The following is a 16,204-nucleotide window of genomic DNA, read 5'->3' as shown; positions in this document are numbered from 1 at the left end:
GTACAATATCACAGCCAAGGTACTGATATTGATGCTATTCATTGATCTTATTCCTATTTCACCAGTTTTACTTATACTCGTGTGTGCGTGTATTTAGTTCTATACGATTTTGTCACTTCTGTAGGTTCACATATCCACTACCACAGTTAAGATAAGAACAGTTACACCACAAGAAGGATCCTTCATGTTGCGTTATCATTTTTTTTTAATTGTTCTCTTCATTTTCTAATTTTAAGAAATATATGCTTTGGTATCCTGTTATTCTCCAAATGTAGCCAGTTATTTTTCTTCAATATTATTTAAGCTCACCAATTTAAATATACTGTGTGTTTCAATCCATTGCAGTTATTATCTTTTGGATGCTCAATTTTTTCTATCTTTGGCCTTGGACACATGTACATTGGACAATGTGTATATCAAAGGACGTTTTGACCTGATCATGTGTTGTTGTTAGGTGCTGTCGAATCAGTTCCGATGTACAACAGAACGAAATACTGCTTGGTCCTGCACCATCCTCATAATGGCCGTTATGTTTGAGCCCACTGTTGCAGCCACTGTGTCAATCCAGCTCATTGAGGGGCTTCCTCTATTTTGTTGGCTCTCTACTTTGCCAAGTGTGATGTTCTTCTCCAGGGACTTGTCCCTCCTGATAATATATCCAAAGTACCTAAGACCAAGTTTCACTATCCTTGCTTCTAAGGAGCATTCTGGCTGGACTTCTTCCAAGACAGGTTTGTTCATTCTTCTGGAAGGGTATGGTATGTTCAATATTCTTTGCCAACATCATCATTCAAAGGCATCAATCCTTCTTTGGTTCCTCATGAGCACAATTAAGTGTTTTGGAATTTCCATTCTTTTTTTTTTTTGCAATGTTATCCATAGTTCGTGATGATCCACACAGTTGAATGCCTTTGCATAGTCAATTAAACACAGGTAAACATCTTTCTGGTGTTCTCTGCTTTAGCCAAGATCCATCCGATATCAGCAATGATATCCCTGGTTCCAAATCCTCTTCTGAATCCGGCTTGAATTTCTGGCAGTTCAGTGTCAATGTACTGCTGCAATAGCTTTTGAATGATCTTCAGCAAAATTTTACTTGTGTGTGATATTAATGATATTATTCAATAAGTTCTGCATTCCATTGGATCATGTTTCTTTTGGGATGGGTCCAAATATGGATCTAGTCCAGTCAGTTGGCCAGGTAGTTGTCTTCCAAATTTCTTAGCATAGATGACTGAATGCTTCCAGTACAGCATCCCTTTCTTGAAAATCTCACCAATTCCTGGAAACTTGTTTTTCACCATTGCCTTCAGTGTGGCTTGGATCTCTTTGTTCAGTACCATATATTCTTGATCATATGCTATTGCCTGAAATGTTTGAACATTGACCAGTTCTTTATTGTACAGTGACTCTGTGTATTACTTCTATCCTCTTTTGATGCTTCCTGTGTTATTAATATCTTCCCTATAGAATCCTTCAGTATTACAACTGGAGGTTTCAATTTTTTCTTCAGTTCTTTTGGCTTTAGAACTGCCAAGTGTGTTCTTCCCTTTTGTTTTTATCTCCAGGTCTTTGCACATGTCATTGTGATACTTTACTTTGTCTTCTCCAACTCGTCTTTGAAATCTCCTGTTTATCTCTTTGACTTCATCATTTCCTCTGTTTGCTCTAGCTGCTCTACTCTCAAGAGCAAGTTTCAGAGTCTCTTCTGACATCCATTTTCGTCTTTCTTTCCTGTCTTTTTAATGACCTTTTGCTTTCTTCATGTATGATGTCTTTGATGTCATCCCGCAACCTGTTATTTGGTATTTAATATTCAATGCATCAAATCTATCTCTTGAGATGGTCTCTAAACACAGGTAGAATATACTCAAATTTGGCTCTTGTGGGCATGTTTTAATTTTCTTCAACTCCACTTGAACTTGCATATGAGGAATTGATGGTCTGTTCTGCAGTAGGCCCCTGGCCTTGTTCTGGCTAATAATTTTGAGCTTCTGCTTCATCTCCTTCCACAGATGTAGTTGATTTGATTCCTGTGTATTCTCTCTGGCTATGTCCACAGGTATTGTTGCCCTTTATATTGTTGAAAAAAGGTATTGTTTTTCTTTTGCTTTGAATATTCAAAGTAATTTGTCTTTTCAAGAAATTTATAAAATATTATTTTGTATCTATCCATATTTTTTCAGTTTTTTTATCCATATATTTCTCTGTGTTTCTACCTGCAGATCTGACATTTGTCTGAGGGCACTTCTCCCTCTCCTCCTCTTATTTTTCAGTAGTGCAGGCTTGTTGGTTACAATTTTTTTTCATCTTTTGTTTTCATGAAAATCTCCATATCTCAATTTTTTGAAAAATGTTTTTGCCTGTTGTAAAACACTGTTTTTGTGGGCTGTCCGGTTGATTCTAACTCACAATGACTATATTTGATAGAGTAGAACTCCTCTAGAGAGTTTCCTAGGCTATAATTTTACAGGAGCAGAATGGCAGGCCTTTTTTCCCATGAAGCTTTTGGGTGAGTTTGAACTATGACCTTTTCAGTTAGCAGTTGAGTGCTTAACGATTGCTTTATCAGTGCTCTTTAATATAGAATAGTAGGTTGATAATTTTTTCAATATTTTAAAGATGTCATTCCGTTATCTGTGCCTTTCATTGTTTCTGTTAACAAGTCTGTTGACATTCTTATTTTAGCTCCTTTGAAAGCAACGTGTCTTTTATTTCTAGCTACTTTCAAGCTTTTTTTTTTTTTGTCTTTGATTTTCAGCAGTTTGACTATGATATACCTAGATGTGGTCTGTTTTATATTCATGTTCAAGTCAACTTGTTGTTTCTTTGTGTTGATGTTTTTCAGAAAATTAAGAAAGTTTTTATATATTCTCTTTTCAAATATTTTTTGCCCAATTCTTGCTTGACTCACCTTTTGGAACTCTGATTACACGTATTTGGGCCATTTAGTGTTATCCCAAAGGTTTTGGTTAATACATTCTTTTAATATTACGTCTTTTCTATTTTAGTTTTCATTATTTTTATTGACTTATCTTTTATTTTAAGGAGCCCTGATGGCACAGTCTTTGTTTGCTGTGCCTAGTCTGTTGTTAATTGTGCTCATTAACTTAATTATGCTCATGAGGAACATGTACATAGATCAATAGGCAGTTGTTCGGACAGAACAAGGAGATACTTCACAGATATGCATCAGGGTTGTATCCTCTCACCACGCTTATTCAATCTGTTTGTTGAGCAAATAATCTGAGAAGCTGGATTATAAAAAGAGGTATGGGGATGGGGCCAAGATAGCTGACTAGGCAGACACTACCTCGGATCTCTCTTGCAACAAAGACTTGGAAAAACAAGTGAATCAATCACACACACGACAATCTATGAACCCTGACCATCAAATACAGATCTAAAGAGTCGACCTGAGTGACAGGTGAGCGAAAAACTGCACCTGGAACCAGTGACCGCTTCTGGAACTTGTGACCTACCCCACAGCCTTGAGCCACTGTGGTTCCCTGCTGCCGAGCGGCTGGGATGATTGCAGCTTGCTGAGGCAGGGCAGGCACGGGACACAGCCCTAACCCCTAGCCCCCTGGGGTAGCCTCTGTAGAGACTCAGCCAGCACAAGCACGCTGCACACTGACAGGGCTAACGAGAGATCGAACAACCACGGGGAAGCAGCGACTGTTTTCGGAGCCTGGAGGCAGCATCCCAGTCAGAAAATCTTGGTGCTGGGCTTTGGACTGGGCGCAGGGGAGCTGAGCATGGCATCCTGAGAAGGCAGAAACACGGGGCTCAGCCCTAGCCCCCTGAATTGACCTGGGGGGAAGCCCAGCCAGGGCACGCAGGCAGCGCAGTGATGTGACTGAGAGGAGAAGAAGTCACCGGGAGGCAGCAACTGGTTTTGGAGACGGGAGTGCGGCATCCCAGCCTGGGAACCTTGGCGCTGGGCTTTGGATGGGGAGCGGAGGAACTAACCACAGCTTCTGGGACAGCATAAGCACAGGACATGGGCCTGACCCTTGGGGGCAATCTCTACCCAGCCAGTGCAGACAGTCGACATGCCTGTAGGGAATCTCAGATAAAAGTTATCCCAAGAAAGATAAGTAACTTTGTCTATATTCCTGGGTGTACTCTCTCCTATCTATCTGATCCCCCCCTTCCCAGTGGCTTCATTAACATTGGAATTTCCTGGGCCAGAGAGTGAAGTGCTCTGCGGTTTTTTTTCTTTTCTTTGCTTGTTTGTTTTGTCTTTTCCTAACCCATTCTCCTGGCCTGAGAGAAGCAGCTACAAAAACCCAGGGACCAAGAGTCCTTCCCTGACTCCCTGAAATTGGACTAAAAATACAGAACCAGCTCCAGCCTAGCATATGTGATGCACAGTCTTGGGCTTTCATCCCTATAGGAACAAGGTGGCTATTATAATGCAAACACAATTCTGATAGTGATCTGACTGTAATTGTTTTAGCGGATTACTGCAAAGACAAGTATCTCAGGTCTGATATCTCTGTGTATTCAACAGAGCCCTCACTGACCCACAATGGGGAACTGAGGGCTAAACTCTACCCAAACCACCTAACCTTCTGCCATAGGGGTCTCAGGATAGTGACATCTACCAATCTGTAGAGGTACATGCATTGGGTGCCTAAGGTACAGCTGCAGAGCCCACCCACCAAAGTGCTTTAGGAATAGAGACACACCTACCTCACTGGCACTTGGGGGAAGCCTGTCAGCATCCTGCCCCCCTGGAATGTGACCCCCTGCTGCTACTAGAACCTGGTACACACAACTATCACCACTACTCCTCTACATTAATAGGTGACAGTCTACTCCACACACTTGGTGACCCAAAATCAGATACTACTCAAGAGGAGTGAATGGACTCTTAGGCTTATATTTCTGGTACTGACCCAAACCACCTGGTAAGAGGACATAAGTGATTTAAAGCCAACAACAATCAAGACAGCACAATCTAGTAGCCCATCTATGTATATTGAAAGAAAACAAAACAAGATAAGACTCAGTGAGTAAATATAAAATAAATCATTACAATATCTTATAGAAGGCTCGGAGACAACAGTCGATATCAAACCACATAAAGAAGCAGACCAAGATTGCTTCTACAACTCCCCAAATTAATGAATCAAAATCTTTCCCAAATGAAGATACAATCCTGGAATTGCCAGATGCAGAATATAAAGAACTAATTTACAGAATGCTTCAAGACATCAGAGATGACCTCACAAATGAAATAAGGCAATCTACAGAAAAAGCCAAGGAACGCACTGATAAAGCAGTTGAAGAAATCAAAAAGATTATTCAAGAACATAGTGGAAAAATTAATAAGCTACAAGAATCCATAGAGAGACAGCATTCAGAAATCCAAAAGATTAACAGAAAAATTACACAATTAGATAACTCAATAGGAAGTCAGGGGAGCAGAATCAAGGAATTGGAATGCAGAGTGGGGGAGCTGAAGGATAAAGCAATTGACACCAATATAGCTGAAGAAAAATCAGATAAAAGAATTAAAAAAATGAGGAAACCCTGAAAATCACGTGGGACTCTATGCAGAAGAATAACTTGCGTGTGACTGGAGTTCCAGAACAAGGAGGGTAACAGAAAATACAGAGAGAATACTTGAAGATCTGTTGGCAGAAAACTTCCCTGACATCATGAAAGATAAAAGGATATCTATCCAAGATGCTCATCGATCCCCATATAAGATTGATCCAAAAAGAAAATCACCAAGACATATTATCATCAATGTGCCAAAACCAAAGATAAAGAGACAAATTTAAAAGCAGCCAGGGCTAAAAGAACGGTCTCCTACAAAGGAGAATCAATAAGAATAAGTTCAGACTACTCAGCATAAACCATGCAGTCAAGAGGAAAATGGGATGACATATATAGAGCAATGAAGGAGAAAAACTGCCAGCCAAGGATCATTTATCCAGCAAAACTCTCTCTCAAATATGAAGGTGAAATTAAAACATTTACAGATAAACAGAAGCTTAGAGAATTTGCAAAAACCAAACCAAATCTACAAGAAATACTAAAGGAAATTGTTTGGTCAGAAAATCAATAACATCAGATAACAACACAACACAAAGACACAGAACAGAACATCCTGATATTAACTCAAATAGGGAAATCACAAAAACAAATTAAGATTAATTTTTAAAAGGAAAAAGGGCTCAAAAGAGGGAATCATAGAAGTCACTATGTAAAAGATCAGAATAATCAAAAATGGGGACTAAATACAGGAGGCATAGAACTGACATATGAAGAGGAAAACAAGGCAATATAGGACAATACTAGTTAGGTTTTTACTTAGAAAAATAGGGCAAATATTAAGGTAACCACAAGAGGTCTAACAATTCAATAACTCGAAATAAAAACCAAGAAAAACATAACGACTCAGCAAACATAAATTCAACTACTATGAAAACGAGGAACACACAATTTACAAAGAAAAACGTTTCAGCACAAAAAAGTAAGTGGAAAAATGAAATTGTCAACAACACACATAAAAAGGCATCAAAATTTAAACACATTCTTATCTATAATTACATTGAATGTAAATGGACTAAATGCACCAATAAAGAGACAGAGAGTCTCAGACTGGATAAAGAAACACGATCCATCTATATGCGGCCTACAAGAGACACACCTTAGACTTAGAGACACAAACAAACTAAAACTCAAAGGATGGAAAAAAATATATCAAGCAAACAATAAGCAAAAAAGAGCAGGAGTAGCAATATTAATTTCAGACAAAATAGACTTTAAAGTTAAATCCATCACAAAGGATAAAGAAGGACACTACATAATGATGAAAGGGACAATTGATCAGGAAGATATAACCATATTAAATATCTATGCACCCAATGACAGGGCTGCAAGATACATAAAACAAACTTTAACAGAACTGAAAAGTGAGATAGACACCCCCACAATTGTAGTAGGAGACTTCAACATACCACTTTTGGAGAAGGATAGGACTTCCAGTAAGAAGCTCAATAGAGACACGGAAGACCTAATTGCTACAATCAACAAACTTGACCTTACAGACCTATACAGAACACGCCACCCAACAGCAAAATATACTTTTTTTTTCTAGTGCACATGGAACATTCTCTAGATCACATATTAGGTCATAAAGCAAACCTTTGCAGAATCCAAAACATCGAAATATTACAAAACATCTTCTCAGTCCACAAGGCCATAAAAGTGGAAATCAATAACTGAAAAATCAGGGAAAAGAAATCAAATAGTTGGAAACTGAGCAATACCCTGCTCAAAAAAGACTGGGTTATAGAAGACATTAAGGAGGGAATAAAGAAATTCATAGAATGCAATGAAAAGGAAAACACTTCCTATCAAAACCTCCGGGACACAGCAAAAGCAGTGCTCAGAGGTCAATTTATATCGATATATGCACACATACAAAAAGAAGAAAGAGTCAAAATCAGAGAAATGTCCCTAGAACTTGAACGAATAGAAAGCAAGCAACAAAAGAATCCATCAGGCACCAGAAGAAAACAAATAATAAAAATTAGAGCTGAACTAAATGATTTAGAGAACAGAAAAACAATTGAAAGAATTAACAAAACCAAAAGCTGGTTCTTTGAAGAAATTAACAAAATTGATAAACCATTGACCAAAATGACTAAAGAAATACAGGAAAGGAAACAAATAACCCGAATAAGAAACGAGAAGGACCACATCACAACAGAACCAAATGAAATTAAAAGAATCATTTCAGATTACTACGAAAAATTGTACTCTAACAAATTTGAAAACCTAGAAGAAATGGATGAATTCCTAGAAAAACACTACCTACTTAAACTAACACAATCAGAAGTAGAACAACTAAATAGACCCGTAACAAAAAAAGAGATTGAAACGGTAATCAAAAAACTCCCAACAAAAAAAAAGCCCTGGCCCAGATGGCTTCACAGCACAGTTCTACCAAAGTTCCAGAGAAGAGTTACTACTACTAAAACTATTTCAAAGCATAGGAAAGGATGGAATACCACCTAACTCATTCTATGAAGCCACCATACCCCTGATACCAAAACCAGGTAAAGACACCACACACACACACACAAAAAATTACAGAGCTATATCCCTCATGAACATAGATGCAAAAATCCTCAACAAAATTCTAGCCAATAGAATTCAACAACATATCAAAAAAATAATCCACCACGACCAAGTGGGATTTATACCAGGTATGCAAGGTTGGTTCAATATTAGAAAAAGCGTTAATGTAATCCACCATATAAATAAAACAAAAGACAAAAACCACATGATCTTATCAATTGATGCAGAAAAGGCATTTGACAAAGTCCAACACACATTCATGATAAAAACTCCCAGCAAAATAGGAATTGAAGGAAAATACCTCAGCATGATAAAGGGCATCTATACAAAGCCAACAGCCAACATCATTCTAAATGGAGAGAGCCTGAAAGTATTTCTTTTGAGAATGGGAACCAGATGAGGATGCCCTTTATCACTACTCTTATTCAACATTGTGCTAGAAGTCCTAGCCAGAGCAATTAGGCTAGACAAAGAAATAAAGAGCATTCGGATTGGCAAAGAAGAAGTAAAATTATCTCTATTTGCAGATGACATGATCTTATACACAGAAAACCCTAAGGAATCCTCCACAAAACTACTGAAACTAATAGAAGAGTTCGGCAGAGTCTCAGGTTACAAAATAAACATACAAAAATCACTTGGATTCCTCTACATCAACAAAAAGAACATCGAAGAGCAAATCACCAAATCAATACCATTCACAGTAGCCCCCAAGAAGATAAAATACTTCAGAATAGATCTTACCAAAGATGTAAAAGACCTATACAAAGAAAACTACAAAGGTCTAGTGCAAGAAACTAAAAGGGACCTACATAAGTGGAAAAACATACCTTGCTCATGGATAGGAAGACTTAACATAGTAAAAATGTCTATTCTACCAAAAGCCATCTATACATACAATGCACTTCCGATTCAAATTCCAATGACATTTTTTTAAGTGATGGAGAAACAAATCATCAACTTCATATGGAAGGGAAAGAAGCCCCAGATAAGTAAAGCATTACTGAAAAAGAAGAAGAAAGTGGGAAGCCTCACTCTACCTGATTTTAGAACATGTTATACAGCCATAGTAGTCTAAACAGCCTGGTATTGGTACAACAGGCACATAGACCAATGGAACAGAATTGAGAACCCAGATATAAATCCATCCACATATGAGCAACTGATATTTGACAAAAGCCCAGTGTCAGTTCACTGGGGAAAAGATAGTCTTTTTAACAAATGGTGCTGGCATAACTGGATATCCATTTGCAAAAAAATGAAACAGGACCCATACCTCACACCATGCACAACTAACTCCAAGTGCATCAAAGACCTAAACATAAAGACCAAAACGATAAAGATCATGGAAGAAAAAATAGGGACAACGTTAGGAACCCTAATACCAGGCATAAACAGAATACAAAACATTACTGAAAATGACAAAGAGAAACCAGATAACTGGGGGCTCCTAAAAATCAAACACCTATGCTCATCTAAAGACTTCACCAAAAGAGTAAAAAGACCACCCAGAGATTGGGAAAAAATTTTCAGCTATGACATCTTTGACCAGCGCCTGATCTCTAAAATCTATATGATTCTGCTAAAACTCAACCACAAAAAGACAAACAACCTAATCAAAAATTGGGCAAAGGATATGAACACACATTTCACTAAAGAAGATATTCAGGCAGCTAACAGACACATGAGAAAATGCTCTCAATCATTAGCCATTAGAGAAAAGCAAATTAAAATATGATGAGATTCCATCTCACTCCAACAAGGCTGGCATTAATCCAAAAAACACAAAATAATAAATATTGAAGGGGCTGCAGAGAGATTGGAACTCTTATACACTGCTGGTGGGAATGAAAAATGGTACAATCTCTTTGGAAATCTATCTGGCATTTTCTTAAAAAGTTAGAAATAGAGCTACCATATGAAAACCTCCCATACAACCCAGAAATCCCCCTCCTCGGAATATACCCTGGAGAAATAAGAGCCTTTACATGAACAGGTATATGCACACCCATGTTTATTGCAGCACTGTTTACAATAGCAAAAAGCTGGAAGCAACCAAGGTGTCCATCAATAGATGAATGGTTAAATAAATTATGGTATATTCACACAATGGAATACTACGCATTGGTAAAGAACAGTGACGAATCTGTGAAGCATTTCATAACATGGAGGAACCTGGAAGGCATGATGCTGAATAAAATTAGTCAGATGCAAAAGGACAAATACTGTATAAGGCCACTATTATAAGTTCTTGAGAAATAGTATAAACTGAGAAGAACACATTCTTTTGTGGTTATGAGAGGGGGGATGGAGGGAGGGCGGGAGAGGGTTATTTACTGATTAGTTAGTAGATAAGAACTACTTTAGGTGAAGGGAAGGACAATACTCAATACAGGGAAGGTCAGCTCAACTGGAATGGACCAAAAGCAAAGAAGTTTCCAGGATAAACTGAATGCTTCGAAGGTCAGAGGAGCAAGAGCGGGTTTTTGGGGACTATGACTTAAGGGGACTTCTAAGTCAATTGGCATAATAAACTCTATTATGAAAACATTCTGCATCCCACTTTGAAGTGTGGCGTCTGGGGTCTTAAATGCTAACAAGTGGACATCTGAGATGCATCAAGTGGTCTCAACCCCTCTGGATCAAAGGAGAATGAAGAACACCAAGGTCACAAGATAACTATGAGCCCTACACAGAAAGGACCACATGAACTAGAGACTTACATCATCCTGAGACCAGAAGAACTAGATGGTACCCGGCCACAACTGATGACTGCCCTTACAGGGAGCACAACAGAGAACTCCTGAGGGAGCAGGAGAACAGTGGGATGCAGACCCCAAAGTCTCATAAAAAGACCAGACTTAATGACCTGACTGAGACTAGAGGAATCCTGGCGTTCATGGTCCCCAAACCTTCTGTTGGCCCAGGACAGGAACCATTCCTGAAGACTACTCATCAGACATGGAAGGGACTGGACAATGGGTAGGAGAGAGATGCTGATGAAGAGTGAGCTACTTGTATCAGGAGGACACTTGAGACTGTATTGGCCTCTCCTGTCTGGAGGGGAGATGGGAGGGTAGAGAGGCTTAGAAACTGGCAAAACGGTTATGAAAGGAGAAATTGGAAGGAAGGAGCAGGCTGACTCATTAGGGGGAGAGTAAATGGGAGTATGTAGTAAGGTGTATATAAGCTTATATGTGACAGACTGACTTGATTTGTAAACTTTCACTTAAAGCACAATAAAAATTATTTAAAAAAAAAGAAGTATGGGGTATCAGAATTGGAGGAAGACTCATTAACAACCTCTGTTATGCAGATGACACAACCCTGCTTGAAGTACTTCCTGATGAAGATCAAAGACCACTGCCTTTGGTATGGATTACACTTCCACATAAAGAAAACATAATGTCTCACAACTGGACCAATAAGCAACGTCATGATAAATGGAGAAAGTGTTGAAGTCGTCAAGGGTTTCATTTTCCTTGGATCCGTAATCAACACCTATGGAAGCAGCAGGCAAGAAATCAAAAGACGCATTGAATTGGGAAAATCTGCTGCAAATGACCTCTTCAAAGTGTTGAAAAGCAAAGTTGTCACGTTGAAGAATAAGGTGCACCTGACTGAAGCCATGGCATTTTCAAGTACATCATGTGCATGCAAAAACTGGAGAAAGAATAAGGAAGACTGAAGAAGAATTTACACCTTTGAATTGTGGTGTTGGTGAAGAATATCAAATATCCCATGGACTGCCAAAAGCACAAACAAATCTGCCTTGGAAGAAGTACTACCACAATGGTCCTTAGAAACAAGGATGGTGAGACTGCATCTTACATAATTGGACATGTTGTCAGGAAGGATCAGTCTCTGAAGAAGGACATCATGTTTGGTAAAATAGAGGGTCAGCAAAAAAGAGGAAGACCCTCAATGAGATGGATTGACACAGTGCCTACAACAATGGGCTCAAGCATAATAATAATCATGATCATGGTGCCGGGGTGGGCTGTGTTCCCTTCTGTGGTACATAGGGTGGCTATGAGTCAGAACCCATTTGGAGCAATTTTTTTTTTTTTAAGAACAGAAACAGTCTGTTGCTCATATCGCCTCATAGCAACCCTGTAGGGCACAGCAGAAATGCCCCATAGAGTTTTCAAGGAGCACCTGCTAGATCTGAACTGCCAACCTTTTGGTTAGCAGCTATAGCACTTAACCACTAATCTACTCGACAGGAATGGGTGTGCTTTGTTTGTTTAGTCTGCTGTTAAGCCAATCTAATGAATTCTTTACTTTCAGTTATATTTATTAGTTTGAGAATTTCTACTTATCTTTTTTATTTCTCGTTTTTACCATCTGCTAGCCATTTTGTCCATTTTTATCTAAATTAAAATATGTTTACACAAGTCAGTGCATATTTATGTTTATTTTCCAAGAGACTTTCACATCCAAGAAGGCAAGGACCCTACTTCACAGGTTTTAGTAGCTCTTATCAGGGTGTAGCTTAGTCTAAGAGTTAAGAATGAGGGACTTGAAGTCAGGTAGGTGTAGGCATGAGTGTAGGCTCTGAGTCCCTTACCTTCAAAATGGGTATCATGATTGTGAGGAATAAATAAGCTTACATTTGTATAGTGTTTTTGGATCATGGTGCCAATGGTCAGTATAAGGGTACCGTGTCTGGTACAGTATTGTGCACTCAACAAATGGTAATGATAGTTATGTTTTTCACAATAATTTTTTTTCTTAACAGTACTGAGTAGTTGTTAGTTGGATGAAAGTATTAAGACTATAAAAACCAAATCAAACAACATCAAGGGTATAAACAAACAGTTCTTCTTCCCTAGGGAAGGTAATCTCTGAAGTAATGATCCTTAGGGAGTCTCTGTCTTAATAATCAGTTTATCAGAATTTGTAATTCAAAACAAAACTTAAATCACCTGTTATCCACTGGTTAGGGAAAGATGCTCTCTTCTCCCTGGAAACTAGAGAGGAAACTTCCGGTAAATAGGTAATTAGAAATCATGTTCTTCAGTGCAGAAAGAGTTACAAGATAAATTCGAGGTTCTTATCTTTGATCAGAACTGGGAGAAGAGTATTCTGACCCTAAAGCTGTCATCTATTCACTAAGGCCATTTTCCTTCCCAGAACAATTGTGCCTAAGAGACAGGACAGTCTCTTTTTGTGGCTCTTTAACTAAAGGAAGAGGAGTGCCTGTCTAACCTGATCTGTCAGGTAGCAGCAAAAACTATGGGAGTCAGACTGCCTGAGTTCACCTTCTGGCTGCAACCCAGTAGTTTTGTGACTTTGGGTTAGTAATGTAATCTCAGTGAAATGGGATTAATAATATTGTCACATAGCATTTAGTGCACAGCCTCTCATAGTAATATCTAAATAAGTCTTGGCTTTAAAAGATTAATATCAAACCTACAGCCACTGGAGCTAAGAGCTCTTGGGAATACAAAAGAGTGCATTCAGTAATTTACTCACAGTTAAATTCAGTCTAGGGATTAATTGCACTACTCCTGGCTCTGACAAGAAAGGAGACTTCTCTGATTCTTCTCGCTATATTCTCATGGAGACCTGGTGGCATAGTGGTTAAGAGCTATGGCTGCTAACCAAAATGTTGGCAGTCCAAAATCATCAGTCACTCCTTGGAAACCCTATGGGGCAGTTCTATTCTGTAGTATACAGTTGCTGTGAGTTGGAATTCACCGTAATGAGTTTTTTTTTTAATATTCTCATAGAGTATAAATTTGATGGTAACAAGAATCTCTACTCTTACCCTCTATCAAGACCAGCCTTTCTCCAAATTACTAACTAGCCATCTCCTTGCTCTGATCCAGAGCCTTATTCAGAGGTGGAAGCTCTGATGAGAATCACAGTGACTTCTGCCTGTCAGTACTCTCTTCAGAGAAGAGGCCCAGGTTGCAGCAACTGAAGCAGAGATACAAGAAGGAGGGACATAGAAAAGATATTTCGCGTTTTGTTTTTTGCCACCGTTCTCCCCAACAGCACCAGCTCTCACCATGGAGATAAAGTTTAGCCTCATATTTACTCTGGACAGTTAAAATCACTTGGTGCTGTGAAGACAGATCCATGGCAAACAGTGACACCTTTTCTTTAGTAATTTCAGCTTCTCTGTATGGATTTCATTCCCAAGAAGGCTAGGGGGACAGATGTTGGGAGGGTAGTGGTGATATTTTTTTCCCTCTAAGTAGTCCTTTTCTGTTACCCCCACAGAATCCCCAAGAGGAGAACGGCAACCAAGAACTCTTCTGTGTCAGAGTTTATCCTTGCAGGCTTAATGGGCCAGCCAGGACTCCAGATCCCTCTCTTCTTCCTGTTTCTCTGCTCCTATGCGATCACTCTGGTGGGGAACCTGGGCTTGATTACTCTGATTGGGCTGAACTCTCACCTGCACACATCCGTGTACTTTTTTCCCTTTAACCTCTCTTTAATAGATTTCTGTTACTCCACTACCATCACCCCCAAAATGCTGATGAATTTTGTCTCAAAGAAGAATATCATCTTGCACGCAGGGTGTGTGACTCAGCTATTTTCCTTCTGGTTCTTTGTTGTCTCTTAGTCCTTCATTCTGTCAGCAATGGCATATGATCGGTATGTTGCCATGTTTAAACCACTGGTGTACACAGTCACCATGTCCCCACAGGTTTGTTTTCTCCTTTTGTTAGGTGTTTATGTGATGGGATTTTGGGGTGCTGTGGCCCATACAGGAAGCATAATGAGTCTGACGTTCTCTGCTCATAACCTTGTCAATCATTTCATGTGTGATGTCCTTCCTCTCTTTGAACTCTCCTGTAACAGCATGCATGTAAATGAGCTGGTGGTATTTCTTGTTGTAGCCATTGACATTGGAATGCCCATTGTCACCATCTTCATCTCTTATGTTCTAATACTCTCTAAAAAAAAACTAGCATTCTCCGTATTAGCTCCACTGAGGGTACGTCCAAAGCCTTTCGTACCTGCAGCTCTCTCATAATTGTGATTTCTCTTTTCTTTGATTCTGGGGCTTTCATGTATCTCAAACCACGTTCCATTTTACCTCCTGACCAAGGGAAAGTGTCCTCCCTGTTGTATACCATTGTGATGCCTCTGTTAAACCCATTAATCTATAGCTTGAGGAATAAGGATGTCAAAGTTGCCCTGAGGAAAACCTTGAGAAGAAAAACATTTTCTTGAGAAGGGAGCAATATTTGAAGAAGGGGATCTAATATTTTGCTTATTAGTGTGTGTGTGTGTTTTCAATGAGGTAGCCAAGCTCCAGTGTTTTCTCTCCTAAACAGAAAGAGAATTTTATGTTTTTAGTTTTGGATGAGTTTTTTGTGCAGACCTATTTTCCCTAACCGTCACCCCACCTTGATTATTCCAAGATTCTTTATCTTATGCAGATTGTTTCTAAAATCAAGGATTGTGTCATCTTTAGTGCACCATACAATGCATTTAATCTACCCTTCTCATTTAACAGACCACACATTGGAGACTCAGAAATATTGCATATGTTCCCGAAGGACACACAACTATTTGGTGCCACAACTGGCCCTGGACTTCAGGCCCTTGAATCCCAATCTACTTTGTTTTCGTTCATGCCATATTTTCTTGTTCCATTGACACGCTCACAGATTACATTTTAAAGGTATGATATGTTAACACTTTAAAAATCTGATTCCGGTTACAATAATGTCATGTAACTTCTCAAAAAATAATTTTTGAATATTACTGTTTTTGTCTTTTCAGTAAGGTAGAAGGTAAAAATTTTGCTTAAGTTGATCTTGTCTGAATGACATGAGAAACGTGTGAAGATTGGGGTGTGTGGGAAGCTAGTATATTAGGCTCCAGATAGCAGTAAGCATGGACGTTCCTGAGGTTGCATGTGGAAGGAACCCTAGGGACCCAGACTAATGTATTAGTACTTTTTCAGGTTTAAGGGTTCTAAAGATGATGAGCGGAAAGTCACATATAGTTCAAGACTAAGCGAGTCAGAATTTAGAGCTTTTCTCAAAAATTAGTTTGAGTGTTTGAACTATGATTGAGAAATTTTGTGGCACAGGGTAATCATGTAAGGGTCTGTAGGCTCTAAAGAGCAGTAAGT

General features: G+C 38.9%; 1 pseudogene; it reads left to right on the top strand.

Annotated features, from left to right (window-relative positions):
• Positions 1-13,055: 13,055 nt before the first annotated feature.
• LOC126061146 (olfactory receptor 8B12-like) lies at positions 13,056-15,294 on the top strand (annotated as a pseudogene).
• Positions 15,295-16,204: the final 910 nt, after the last annotated feature.

Source organism: Elephas maximus, chromosome 17 (assembly GCF_024166365.1).
Source record: "Elephas maximus indicus isolate mEleMax1 chromosome 17, mEleMax1 primary haplotype, whole genome shotgun sequence".
In the NCBI taxonomy this organism is placed as follows: domain Eukaryota; kingdom Metazoa; phylum Chordata; class Mammalia; order Proboscidea; family Elephantidae; genus Elephas; species Elephas maximus.
Note: the sequence above shows the minus strand (reverse complement) of the source record. Positions and strands in the feature narration are given on the sequence as shown.